The sequence below is a fragment of the Lissotriton helveticus genome, chromosome 3_1 (genome assembly GCF_964261635.1).
Source record: "Lissotriton helveticus chromosome 3_1, aLisHel1.1, whole genome shotgun sequence".
Lineage (NCBI taxonomy): Eukaryota > Metazoa > Chordata > Amphibia > Caudata > Salamandridae > Lissotriton > Lissotriton helveticus.
Window position 1 is genome coordinate 1,039,571,986 of NC_136061.1, and position 13,043 is coordinate 1,039,585,028.

The 13,043-nt window shown below is 47.0% G+C and overlaps 1 protein-coding gene across 5 annotated transcripts in view; it reads left to right on the forward strand.

Moving 5' to 3' along the window:
* The window catches only part of TLK1 (tousled like kinase 1), a 656,881-nt gene that overhangs the window by 422,637 nt on the left and 221,201 nt on the right, over positions 1-13,043 (forward strand). The gene's annotated exons all lie outside the window — the stretch shown is intronic.

The following is a 13,043-nucleotide window of genomic DNA, read 5'->3' on the forward strand; positions in this document are numbered from 1 at the left end:
CTCTGTGTAACTAATGAGACTACTCCAAAATTGTATTGTATAGAGCTGGTGTGGAGTGGAGGTGCCGAAATGTCTTCGTTTATTTGTCTCTCCTGGTGTTCTATAATGTAGATGACACTTTGAAGGCCCCAGGATTAATGGACGTAAATGTAACCCAGCCATGTCGACCCAATCCTCATAGTACAGCACTGCAATGCTTATTTCTTTTTTGTTGTTTTTATGATGAAAATGCAAATAAACATTAAAAAGAAATAAATTTTTCTTCCAGAGTTGGGAAAAAGTGGTTGGAGGCAAAGTGAACTTGCAAACATTTTCACATGAGCAAATCTACACATGCATATTTGCTCATGTTAAAATGCAGTGCACAAATATTTCTTGGCCTACTTGTGTAAATTTTTATGAATTCACGAAACTTGTATATCTGCACTTAATGCCAGGACCGATACAAGGGGTGCACTTTTGAGACTTTCTTTAATATTTAGGCCCCTAGTTGGTTCTGGTGTTAACCATGACCTTTTGTGTTTATTAAAATTTTCTCTCTCTCTCTGTCTCTCTCTCTGTCTCGCTCTCTGTCTCGCTCTCTCTCTCTCTCTCTTTTTCTCTCTCTCTTGGTCTCTTTCTCTCTGTCTCTCTCTCTTTTTGTCTCTTTCTCTCTGTCTCTTTCTCTTTCTCTCGCTTTCTCTCTTCCCCCCTCCATCCCCCACAACAATAAGGTTTTACAAACACAAATGCAAAGCGAGTCACACATTGACAAAACCAAAACACTGACCATCAATTTCAGACCAGCTGGATTTGCCAATGCTTGTTTATTTTTAATGTTTCCACAATCTTATTGAAACTGGTTTCACTGATATTTCCATTATGAATACCTTTGTGAAATGCTAGCATACATAAACACATTTTACTATATGATGTTGCAAAGAAATTCATACTTAAGATTTAACAGTACTTTTGCCAAATGTTTTTTTTCCTACTTGCATTTTAACATTTTATTTTGAAAGCAACAATTCCTCAAGCTTGCTTTCAAGCTTCTGTAAATATTTGCATCCAATCAGAGAATTCTGGGAGCATTATACATAGCCTCATATTGCTAAACTTTGAAAACGTGTGTACACTTTTTTTTTTTTTTACTGGAAACACTGTCAGTAGTGCAGTCTGAGATTACATTTACTTAGAGCGCTCACCCTAATAATAAAGGTATTGCATTAATGAACCATAAGTACTAATTTGAGCAGCATTAACACATGGATACAAATATTCCCTTAACTGCAGACAATGCTCTTCTGTGATCCATAATGTGTTAATGTAAACTGGCAGCCAAAGGGTTTGCGCTGTAGGCAGTTGGGCCTACCTGTCCCAAGGACAAAATACACATGTAAACTTGTTAGCCTTGACCCCAAACAATGTCCTGGGTGTCGGGCTATAGGAATTCCACATCCCTGGCTTCCTTGACCCTGGGGGAACCCTGGTTCTAACCGAATACTAACTCCCACAAACTTCCACTTACCTGTAAACCGATCACTGTATTTCTCCAGTAGTGAATTTTTCATAGGTTCACATGGTTGTATCTTCCCCGTCGTCATGGTGGGAGTCTCACAGTAAATGAAATAAATAGCAGTAAAAAGAAAAAACTGCCTAGATGCCATAGATAAGCATAAACTTTGGTAGCCCAATACCATCATTATGTGGTCCAAATGCTATCCAATGAGATGCCAGCCCTGAGATCACACTCCCCCAGCAGAGCCACCATACCTCAGATTTCCAACCACCAGCGTGTGAGGAGTCTCCCTGAGCTTTGCTCAGTTTGTTTCCTTGATTGAACCTTTGACCCGTATTTGTAGCTTTTCCTCTGGAAAGCTCTAAAAAGAGACTGTTCAGACCATGTAGGTCCTGTGGGAAGGCCAGATCTTTTTCTGAGGACCCCTACAAGGATTTGTTTATACTGCCTGTATCCAAAGCACGTCCCTAAGGAGTGCAAACATTGCAGGACTTTTTCAGCTAAGACACTTAAGGATAGAGAGGCAAGGTTATTATTGTGGCTTCAGAAGAAATAAGCCACTTCAGATTCAGACTCTGAGGGTGATTCTAAGGCTCACATCTCCTCTAAACGCAAAGGTGGAGTGTTAGAAATGGGGTAGCCTGGTGCAGAGTGGGCGTGCCAAACTCCAGAGGACATGTATAAAGCATCCACCCAGTACACACAGGCGACACACAAGGCACACTACAAAAAGAGACCACACCAGTTTAGGTGAAAAACAGCACATGTATTACGCCAAACACGTTCGGATCTTATCACAGGTATGAACACGGTGCCACCTGACACCAGGTAGCAATACACAAGGGGACTAATGGTCGGCCAATCGGGCCGCTGCCAGCATCATCACAAGGTACAACGAATAAAGATAAAGCCCTCGGCAATAAATGGGTAGCAGCCAGTACCTACTGGCAAATCCATGCACTTCAAGTCGGATGCATTCCCACATCTGTGGGATATGTCCCCCGGGCATCAATAAAGTCCTCCAGAAGGAAGGTTTCTTCTTGGTAAAATTAATAGTTGAAACAAAAACGTTGATTTCCACTATTATTTTATTCTTATTCAGAATTTTGTTATCACAAAAGACATTCAAATGTATGATGTATCCATCATTTCACAAAATGTAGCGTAGTTGTATATTCAATCTTTTATTATCCCGATACATTTCGGCAGATACACTGCCTTCATCCGGGGATATTCTAAAACAAAAAACGGAGCACGATGTGACAATGCATCGTATCACATATAATTCAGATGTCAACGGTGGACATTAATACCGCGTTCTCACACTGAACACTTAAGCGATCCTGCACCGGTTAAAAGCACGATTTGTAGGAGCATGCATATATTGTGTTCCATCATATTATACACAGCATTTTCTTGTTTTTTCCTTCCCCGTCACTTTAAAGTATGAACACAGCCCATTTAACAGCATTTAAAGACAATGTTCTTTTCTTTTTGGTTCTTTTAACATCACTCCAGCTTTTATTTATCCTTTTCACCCCACCGTTTTTTCACAAATACCCTTAAGTATCTTCACAAAATTCACACCGTAATCTCACCGTTGACATCTGAATTATATGTGATACGATGCATTGTTACATCGTGCTCCGTTTTTTGTTTTAGAATATCATGCAGACAACACCGTCAACGGTTACCTCGACGACGGGTATGGCGAAGTCTGCAATGAACAGATAACTGACGACGATTTCTAATATAAGATCGCTCCGTCGATTGTGGCAATCCGGCAACGTTGAATTTACATCTTGGACAAATATTTCTCCGCTGCCTCCTTCAAACCTTCTTGAGATGCAGCAGTCTGAAGAGGAAAGTCCATATGGTGTCGTTTACAGCCTTTCTCAGTTGAAAATCAAAAGCCAGGACACGGATGAGGAGGAATACCCAGAAGTGCAGGAGGATTTCTCTTTTAAAGATCGCCCCCTGACTGGTTTAAAAGATTGAGGCTTTTCAAGAAGCCTATGATTACGAGGAGGAGGTAGATAATGCACCTGATGTCAGAAAGGAGTCTGTGTCCATGCCTCTTTTGCTGGTATCGGATCTCAGGAGCATGATTAACGACTACTATAGTCATTTCCCTGATGATAATTCCTCTTCACAGCAGGGAGCCGCGTTCGATTCTTGCCTGCCCTCACAGGATAATCCTCCACAGGGAGTGGGACGTGACTGCCCTATGCCTCTAGGCGGCCGCCACAGAACAAAGCCCCTCTAGCACTCCTACATGGAGACGCCTCGCGGCGCACCTCTCAGTCCGCGTCGCACCCAAGCGCTGGTGCGGCGATGTAGGGACCCAATGCACTCCAGGAGGCCCCCGATGGCAAGGGGTACCTCCTCCGGCTCAGCCAGGATCACTAGAGCAGTCAAGAGCTGGATCGCCGTCTCCGGGTACCAGCCGTGACTCGGGCGGGTGCAGGCGAATCTCCGGCCTCCTGCAGGCCGCATTCCCGGCCTCGGATAGTTCTCGCTCATCAGGCAGTCGGGCGCTCGTCCCAGTGGCCGATACCAGGCCGTAGATCAGTCCCTCCCCCTCACAGGGCCCCCCACCGCTTGTAGGGCCCCAGCCGCAACCACAGAGGTGCCAGGGTCGTCCGGGTGAAAGATATTTCAGGATGCCGTCCATGCTGCTTGAACCACGCCCCTCCTCCCCCCCCCCCCCCAGCAATGATTTATAACCCAGGAAGATATCCTAGCTTAGAAAATCCTGCTCTTTCTTGAAGAATATTGATGGGAAATAATTAAGACGGCGGTGGGGTAGAGCAGTGAATTAAAGAAGCCAGTAAGATTAGAGGTAGAACTGAGACTTAACAAGTCATTTGAAACCAGCTCAATGGATAATGAAAATATTTTATTACATTTCTGTTTAGTGGGGAGGAGGGGGAAGGGGGAGACATATCATGCTTTGGGAAACTGGATAGTTCTGAGCCCACAGCATGACTTGTATGGTAAAGTGTGTAGGGGATTTAGGATGATTAGGGGGTCACATATCGGAATTAGGAAATCTACCCAGATGTATTGCGGAAGAGAGGACTCGCAAATAGGGAGGAGACATTAAATAAGTCATTGCTATGACACCAAGTGGCAGGCCTAAAAGTTTATACTGACATTAATGATATGGAATGTTAATGGACTGAGTCATAATATCAAGAGTCGTCGTGGAGAATTTCCTTTACAGGTAAAACCGAGATTTGATATTACAAGGAACCCATTTAGTGGGTGATAAATGTGATTTCCTAGGGAGAGTTAAGTTAAGAATACTGGTTCTCGAGGGGTAGGAATCCAGGCTTTTAGATCTTTTCCATTGACACGAACACAAAAATGGACCAACCCGGAGGTTTGCTACAGAGCAGTATTCTTCTGGGACTGGAATGGAAGTATGTTTCTGGTGGTGTCCTGGTATCCTCCCCCTGTTCTCCAGGCACAAGCCTTGAAGATGTAGAGGTGGATCCTGCAAGCGCTAGATGTTCGGTGACCACAACCTAACCACTCAGCCCAAAGTTCGATAGGGTCATGAAAACCAGTCAACAAGGCATAACCAATTTGAGAGATTTAGCAAATGCCCTGGGTTTAAGGGGGGGAACACTCCAATGTGAAACCGTTCTCTTACATGCCCAATAATATGCAGATAATGTTGAGACTCTATTACATTATGGTGCCAGTGGCTCACATGGGTAGATATTGTGACACACACTTCTTATCGAGAGGGATCTCCCCATTCTGCACAAAATTCCATACCAATATGAAATTAGAGCCGGTGGAGTGGAGTTTGGATCCATATGACATTAAAGATTGGGAGACTAAGAAAACCCAGCAGGAAGCAACTGAGACTTACATGGCAGCAAATGTAGGGTTGGTGAGTCTGGGATAACTTTCTGGGAAGCATACAGAATGGTCTTTCAGGATAATTGCTGAATCCAATGGAAAGGTGATTATCTAACCAACCAGACTTGGCCCACCTAATAACCGTGAGTTAGCAATATCGGCAGCTGTTAGAGGACGAAGCTAGGATACTCTGTTGTGCAAAACAGCACACGTCGTATGTGGTGGGAAATAAGTAGGTTTGAAGAGTCAAATCCCCAACTGGGGAGTCTTCACCCGATATTGCAAAAGCCTATGAAATCCATTTATCGCAACTGTATTATCCCTGGAACAGGTTATTGACACAGAGGTCTGGGAGTTTCTAAGAGACATTCTCAGTCTCACTCAAGAAGATCAAGAAGGGCTGAATTGAAAGCTGGAGGTAGAGAAGGCTGTAAAACAACAAACAGGGGAGACACTGGGGACTTAATGGATTCCCAGAAATTCTTAAAGGGTTTTCAATGGGGAAACTTAGTGAACCTCTTCGTCAGGGGTTCTTGGCTCGCCCAGAGGGAGATATGCCTACCACACAATTTTAAAACAAGCTGGAAATTGGTGGAGGATTATGCCTCACACATGACTATTTCTTTACTTAATAAGGAAGCCAAAATACTAGCTAAAGTGTTGGTTAATCGATTTATTACAAGTCATCAAAAAGTTAGTAGCTGTGGATCAATCCGGCTTTATGCCACACAGATCAACCCATCATAACCTTAGGAGTCTCTTAGAGGTCTTACATTGAATAGAGTTGATGTAGGAACGTAGGAGAGAGTTGATGCAGGAACCAGTGATTCTGTTGTCCCTGGATGCAGAGAGGCATTCAACTTCCTTAAATGGCCTTATCTGGTCCCTGTGTTGCAAAAGTATTGGATTGGGTCCCGAATTCAGGGCATAGATCCAACTGCTATACATTGAACGATATTCTCTCAAGAGAATTCCCGTTGGACCGTGGCACAAGATAGGGTTGTATACTAAACCCTTGTTTTTGCGTTTGTAATCGAATACGAAACCCTTATTTTTTGCGTTTGTAATCGAACCTTTGTAGGTTGTATACTATCCCCCTTGTTTGCGTTTGGAATAGAACATTTGTGGAGCGCATGAGGAGGAACACCCTCATAAGGGGATCTGCTGGGACAAGGAACGGGAAGATCTAATCTCTCTATATGCGGATGGCATCATTCTTTACCTGCCAGATGCATACATTTCATTTCCAGGGTTCTGGAAGTCTTTGATATTTGCCTGACCATTAACTAGCATAAATCTTTGGCTGGTCACACTGTTACTTATACTCCGACTAAGGTCATTGGTATTTAGAAGAGGGCGAATCGAGAAATGAATTGGTAGGACAAAATCATTCAGAAGATACTAGTATGGGATTCCGAGATCCTGGCTGACCTGATGAGACTTCAGGGTTTTCATAAATGTGGCCTCCTGGGCATATCCAAGATTGGAGATGTATGGGGAACCCAAGACATGATAACATTCAATGAACTTATGCAACAATATGATTCCCAATACTGCAAGTCCAGCATGCTTTAGCCGACTTCACTGCCTTAATACAGGACATTACAAATAAATCTCTATTAGAATATAGATTGCTTATTGCACCCCTCCATAAACATGCCGTATCACACATTTATAGGATGTTGCTCAATAATTGCCAGCCTCCATTAGACTAACTCAAAAGTAAATAGGAGTAAGACATCGGAATCCTGCAAGATACTGACGGGGGAAAGTCATTAAATGCCAAAGGGAGGTTGCAAATAGATCTGTTTTTTGGCTGTTACAGCACGGTTAATACATCTGAAGAGATTTAGGAGGTAAATTTGAACCTGGCAACAAATTTAAGCCAAGATTTTTGACTACCGAATCTGAAAGAGACACGTTAGTGATAGATTCCTTACCTTAGAATATCCCGAGGCGTCAGACTGGATCCGGAAATTTTTGCGTAGCAGTACCCTTGCACGTCGGTAGGCGTCGTCTGCGGCTCCGCTTCCGTCGTGGGCGCCGTGATGGCGTCGTCTGAGTACTTAGACGCCGCCTCCGCGTGCTGACGTCCGTTATTCTTTTTTCCGCGCCAGCAGCGCAGATCCGGAAAAAGTGGTACCTTAGTCTTTTTTGACTAAACTTTTTTGATCGTTTCTTTCATCGAGTCTTCGACTCCGGACGGTGCCGATAGGGATGCCAGGTTTTAAACCCTGTGAGGACTGCGACCGACTGATGTCGGTCACTGACCCTCACCGTCGGTGTCTCCACTGTCTCTGCGTCGACCACGACGACAAGACCTGTTCCGACTGCCAGGCCCTGACTTCGAAAGCTAGGCGGAGCGGTCCCGCAAGCGACTCGAACTCCGTCAGTCGGCCCCGCGCCAGGAAAGGTCCCGGTCCGGACGGAGGTCGAGGGACCGGTCGCGGGAGCGGAGCCATCGGAGCTCCGGGAGTCCATCCGTGGTGCACAGCAAAGGCTGTAGATCATCTTGCTGCCCCTCTTTCTGAGGTTCTTCTCTTCCTTCTTTCTCTTGCCCAGAAGGGCTCTGCTCTGGGCACTATCAAGGGCTACCTTTCTGCCCTTTCAGCCTTCCTAAGGCTGCCTGATCAACCTTCTTTGTTCAAGTCCCCTATTGTAACTCGTTTTCTAAAGGGCATCACACTCATGTTCCCTCCTGTTCCGTTTGTGATACCTCAGTGGGATTTGAACCTGGTTCTTACGTTTCTGATGTGCGCTCCCTTTGAGCTACTGTCCTCTCCGTCTTCTTACTTTGAAGACTGCTTTCCTGGTTGCCATCACCTCTGCCAGGAGAGTGAGTGAGCTCCAGGCTCTTTCATGTACACCCCCTTTCCTTTCTATCCATCCGGACAAGGTTGTGTTGCGTACTAAGCCATCTTTCCTGCCTAAGGTTGTCACGGCCTTCCATATCGGGCAGTCTATCACCTTGCCCACCTTCTTTCCGCCACCGCATACCTCTAAAGAGGAAGAGCGGCTCCACCGTCTGGACCCAAAACGTGCGCTTTCATTCTAATTGGATCGCACACGCCAGTTCCGGGTGGATGACCAACTCTTTGTTGGTTACGTGGGCGCTAAGAAGGGAAAAGCGGTACACAAGCGGACCATCTCTCGGTGGATCATCTTGTGTATCCAGGCATGTTACTCCTTGGTTAGAAAGGAGCCCCCTGTTGGATTGCGGGCTCATTCCATCCGGGCCACGGCGACTACAACTACCCTGGGCCGGGGAGTGCCCTTGCAGGACATTTGCCAGGCGGCTATGTGGGCCTCGCTGCACACGTTTGCAAGACACTACTGCCTGGACAGTCAAGTCCGGACCGATGGTTCCTTTGGCCGTTCCGTCCTCCAGGACTTTCTGGTGTGATTATTGGTTCGTAGACCCACCACCGGGGTTGGTATTGCTGGGGAATCTATTCTAAGGTAAGGAATCTATCACTAACGTGTCTCTTTCAGATGCACAAGTTACTACTTGTGTAACAATATATCTGTAAGAGACATTAGTTAGTGTTAGATTCCTTACCGACCCACCCATCCTCCCCGTTCTGCGAACCGATATCTAGGGTTAAGGTCATCCCCTTTCAGGGCCCTAGTTTCAATGGCACCAGTGTTGGGTTTTAACATGGCTCGGCGCTTCTGTCGCGGAAAAGCTGTGTCTAAGAACTGACGTCTAAGTACTCCGACGACGTCATCACGGTGCCCACGACGCCGTTGACGGACGCGGAGCCGCAGACGGCTACCGACGCGCAAGGGTACTGCTACGCAAAAAATTCCGGATCCTGTCTGACGCCTGGGGATATTCTAAGGTAAGGAATCTATCACTAACTGATGTCTCTTACAGATATATCGTTACACAAGTAGTAACTTGTGCCCTAAGTTCAGGGTGTTCACACTGGTCAAAAGGACAAGGAATCAACTACCATAGCCGAAAGATGCAATATATTGTTTCTCTCAGGACTAACCCACACCTTTATGCCAAATTGGCACCCTCATTTCACTTAAATGAGCAAGTAACTGTGAGAAGTTGGCCTGGTATATGATGTTCACTATTCTAGTGAACACCTTGCACCAGTCCAAACAACCCTTATGGTGATAGTTGTAAGTCAACCTTATAGACCAGCTATCCTAGTGGTAGCGTGGACAGAACAGTCTTAGGCTAAAAGGCTCTTGAGGGCGTGTAAAGCCAACTGTTTTACCATATGTAACCCCTTGATTATCAAATGAAAGGACACCACACAGGATATATATAAAATATATATGTATTTATTTACTAACACACTACTCTGAACTCTTTATGAGATCAGTGGCAAAAGCACATGACAAGTTACTCTTAGAAATACTTTAAATAGCATAATTTACTGTTAGGCCCTAGGGGCGTGTAAAACCATATACTAAGTAAGTGGTATAAGAACCACGACTCGGGGAAAAGGAAAGGCCTAGGGCCTAGAGAATCGCTGGGGCTACACTATCTGACCCTTAGGTTAGGAGTAGGAGGCCCACAGGCGGCGCGTGCAGTGTCAGTACACTCACGCGAGAGTCAATAGAAAGTCAATAGGAACTTAAAAGGTAAGTAATTGAAGATTTAGGACATTTCCGGTCTAACTAGGATTACACAACTAACAAAACTAGACACTAGGATAGTCAATCCCTACAGGAGCACCGAAGTACTCGCGTTACCTCACCCACGGGCTGCGGGGGCATAGGTGTCAAAGTGTGTCGGGTTTTCTCGTTGTTATCTATGGAGCCCTGGAAGAAGGTGCTGCAGGCGACCAGGAGGAAGATGTCCGGGTGGATCCAAGGGTGGATCGGAGTTGAAGAAGACCTGAAAGCAGAGGGGACAGAGTCTAGGTCACTAGCCAGTGACCGGGTGAAACCAGGAAGGAACCAGGCGTCGTCGAGGAGCAATCAGGTGCTGTCGTGAAGCTTGTCTTTGCAGCCACGCGGACCAGGAGACGTCGAGGACGACCAGGTGCTGGAGAGGAGCTGTCCCATGAAGGTTCTCGCAGATGGAGGGGTCGAATTCAAGATCGGAGCCAACAAGCCTAAGCAAAGGCAACCCACGCAGGATACACAGAGGGTCTGAGGTCCTTCACCTTTTCAGGGAAGCAAGTGCCAGTCTGGAGCAACCAGACTAGCGATGGATTTTTAAAGGATAGTCGCCACAGGGCTACTAGCCAACGGGCCAGCAACCGGGACAACGCATCGAGTCGAACACAAGCAGAAGGGCCCCTCGCAGATCTCGTGGAGTGTGGAGGGCTGGTCTTCGGTGCAGGTGGAGCTCGGTGTCGGGGTGTCTCACTCCCCAGTGCACAGCTTCGAGGATGCCTCAGGAGCTGCGCTGTTAGCAAGTTGCCGGCTTTCCAAGATGCCTGGTTCCACGGGGCTCAGCTGTGCTGGAGTCGTGCAGTGGGGTCAGAGAGGTCCGGGAGTCGGTGTCTTGTCGGGCTCGGGGACAAAGCAAGCCGTCGAGTTGCTGGATGGTGCCTGGTTGCCCAGGGTGGTCACTCCTTGGCCACAAGGGAGATTCTTCAGCCTTCAGCTCAGGTGAATGTCGAAGGGTCCAGAGTTTAGTTTCAAGTCGATATCAGGATAAATCTAAAGTCCTGGGGCTCAGCTCCTACCTTTATACAACTAAAAGGGGCTGGATTACTTTTTAGGTCCCTCCTATGGGTGGGACCAGGAAGGGGGGTGGTTACACCCCCTTTCCTTTGTCCAGTTTCGCACCAGAGCTGGGGCTGGAGTGCCCCAGCAACCAGTTTGAACTGGGGTATGCATGGAGCACCTAGTGTGCCCCAGGCAGTGTCTCATTCTATTCAGCCCTCCCTGTCCCAATACACAAAGTCCTGTCCGGGGTGGTGCTCGCACCTCTCCAGGCAGGAAACCTATTGTCCAAACCTCCGTCACTGGAAGCACTCCCAGCAGCAGGAGGTCAGACTTGTGTCTGTGGCAGCAGCGTCCATTTTGTGACGCTGGGGCTCTGGTTAACTTTAACCGGGATAGTCAGCAACAACATGTCTTCTCCCTCTAGAAGGGTGGAATGCTACCCCCGTCGCCAGAATTGGTGAGGGGTAGTATGCCAAAGCGTATGCCACCTTACACGACATGTTTAGATAAAGCCAAACCAAAGTTAGCATTCAACCAAGAGGATTATAATGCACTTAAGAGTATATGGTATGGCAATATCATAGAACAGCTATAAGGACATGGTTCCGAAAGCTGCAGACAGGCTCAGCTCATGCTAGAGCACCATCTCACACATAACAAAGCACTCTGCCTTCAGGATTGTTAAGGCCTGCCATAGGAGTGACTTATAGGCTACTATGTGTCTATATATAAGGTAGGTATAGGGATACTATACCTAAGCAAGGGGTGATTACACGGCCTTGCCCCAGCTGAGTGATCAGCCAGTTGTGTCAATTTAGGTGGCCAGCCAGCGGTGGCATAATACATGCTGCAGCCCCTGGTAGGCCTTGGTTACACCTATGCCCTAAGTACCTAGGGTACACTTCTACAGGGGTTGATAAGGTGAACCAATTCCCAATTGTGGATGTACCTAGAGTACATGGAGTCCATTTTACAGTGAGAGCAGATAGCCTGGGGCCCTGATTAGCAGGATCCCAGGCCAACTAAGTCGAAAACCAGCTAAACACAAGGCAAAAGGTTGGGGGTAACCATAGTAAGGTATCCACCTTCCTACAGTAACTATTGTGGCTGTGACTCTACGACCTTTGTCAGCAGCTCACAAGTCATTACATTTACAAGGTGTTTTTAAAAATAGATGACACTAATGACTCCAGGTAGTTAGGCCGACTATTTTGTTTCACTATATTGCAGCATTCGGTAGCCAGTCCAAGGCCGTTGCAAAAGAAAGTGGGGTATGACTCCACCAGAGTCATGCCAGCCGTGGTTGCATTTTTGTGGGTATACCATTGATCAAGATCTACGAGGCTGGGACATGTAAGTCAACTCGTAACTTGAAAAAGCACTGCTGTCTGGATGTTCAAGTTTGATAGGATTAGCCATAGCTCAAGTGGTGATACTTGACATAAGATGAGCTACGTGCCAGGAATATAATTAATTGCAACTTTTTTTGTCTCATTCTATAAAATATCCACTTCTTGGGGGGCGGAGCTAGCCGGCAAGCGAGATGGCCACACATTGAGCGAGCTCCTCGCCTGGGCCCGTACAATCCTGCAATACCATCCTTCATCTATCTTCTTACTGCGAACACCCGCGATCTAAAGCAGCCGGAAACAGTGGGGCACCGAACGCCTGGGGTTCGAACATCTGCTGTGACCCCAGTGCGAAGAAACATCGACAAAAGCCTGTGGCCTGGTGCAGCCGTGGCGGACCCGACGCCTCGGAGTTGCGTAGAAGAGCTGCCGTGACGTACTCGACGCACGGCGGCCGGAGGAGCCTGCCTCTGCGGCGGCGGCCGGGAGCACGACCCTGACGAGCGGACGCCGGGAGAAGACCAGTGGGGGCGAGACACGGCTGGCGCACACGGGGGCGGACGAGACAACAGCAAGAAGTCGCCCTAGTCGCTACGGGTCAACCCCTGCTGGGCTTGGTGACGGTGAGAGACAATAGCGGCAACCCCGGCTTCCCTGAAAATCGAACCCTCAAGGGGCTGACG